Source organism: Marmota monax, unplaced genomic scaffold (genome assembly GCF_021218885.2).
Source record: "Marmota monax isolate L192 unplaced genomic scaffold, Marmota_monax_Labrador192_F-V1.1 WCK01_AAM20220418_F8-fsc00524, whole genome shotgun sequence".
Lineage (NCBI taxonomy): Eukaryota > Metazoa > Chordata > Mammalia > Rodentia > Sciuridae > Marmota > Marmota monax.
The window spans coordinates 165,533-166,959 of record NW_026694475.1 but is presented as its reverse complement, the minus strand read 5'-3'; positions in this window follow the sequence as shown (position 1 = coordinate 166,959).

Below are 1,427 nucleotides of genomic sequence, written 5' to 3'. Positions count from 1 at the left end.
TCACCTACCTGTAACATCAGAATCAAAAATCTAATGTATCTTCTGCCCCTTGACAAGGAAAATGTCAGACCTTTCTCACCATAATTAGACCATCTTTTGGGATAATCCGAAGGACTTTTAGGAGAATTTAGAGCTCAGTCTCCATTCATTCCTTAACACTTGTAATAATAGGGAACCAACTGTCTTGGATTTGTCTAGCTCTAGGGCTTCAAAAAGATTTTTCAGAGTAGCAGGATTTAGCTATGAAAAATATCAGAATGCTTTTCTAAATTTACCTTAGCAGAGAAAAGACATTCTTCAGTGCAGTTTTGAAGAATTTCATAAAAATTTGTCTCAAGCACTAGCATATAATTGCCCAGGCTAATAACTTCCCATGGAAGAAATAGTGACTCCAATTTCTCATTGCTCAAGTTTCACCCGAGTGTTAAAGCTGAAACTGCCCATGAAGAGATATTTTTTTGCAGTTAATACTGATAATAGTTGGCATTACAATTTATTCAGTCATTTATGATAGTCTCAAAATAGAAAAAGGAAGATTTTACTTTATGAATTTAAAATGGAGTAATATAAACAGTATGGTAGGATTTTAACCTACCAATCCTTATGATTCAAATCTTAAAGTCAAGGTATTTATAACCAACTTGCTGCAACACCCTGGTGTAAAAGAAGATTCTATATGCATGACACTGGAACCCTTCTTACTTTTTAGTCTCTATGTTCCCCAGAAAACCACAATTAATCCCATTGCAGTTCTCAGAATGATTGCAGTTCAAGCAGGAAATCAAACTGCATAAGTTTAGTCTGACAAAGATCAACTAAGTAGTAAAGTTAATGGGCGCTCCTTGAGTAGCCATTGCATACATAATGCATATTCATTTCTGCTTTGCACCCAAGATACAGTGACCAGGGATACTGAATTGATTTTCTTGTACATTTCTTCTTTAGCCCAAATTTCTAGCACAGCACCTGAACTCATCCTTGTCAGGGGGCCTTCACAGGGCATAGTATAATCATTCTATCTCTGCTCTAGAGAACAAAGCTCTTTTCAATTGACATAGTACTTCCCTGGAATATGTTGCCCGTTAGCCATGATAATAATTTTTGGATTTCTAGTCTTTAGCTAAACTTTTTCAGTCATTGAGGAATCTTGATCAGGAAGAATCCTGATTCTTCCTCCCAGTTCATTGCTTGCCTGGATTGTGTTCATCATTTTAAATGGAGGCTGAATCTTCACTATGTTTCAGGTGTTGTGTTGGAAGAAGTAGATATAGGAAACATTTTAAAAAATTATGTGGCTGCTAGCATTTAAAAGTTCCAATTGACTTTAATATTTGTGTGCCTTGCTTTGTCTCTGAAGTTTCTCAATCTGTTCAATCATTCAAGCCCTAGCACATGTCCTGCCCAAGAAAGCAAAGAGGGAAAAGATG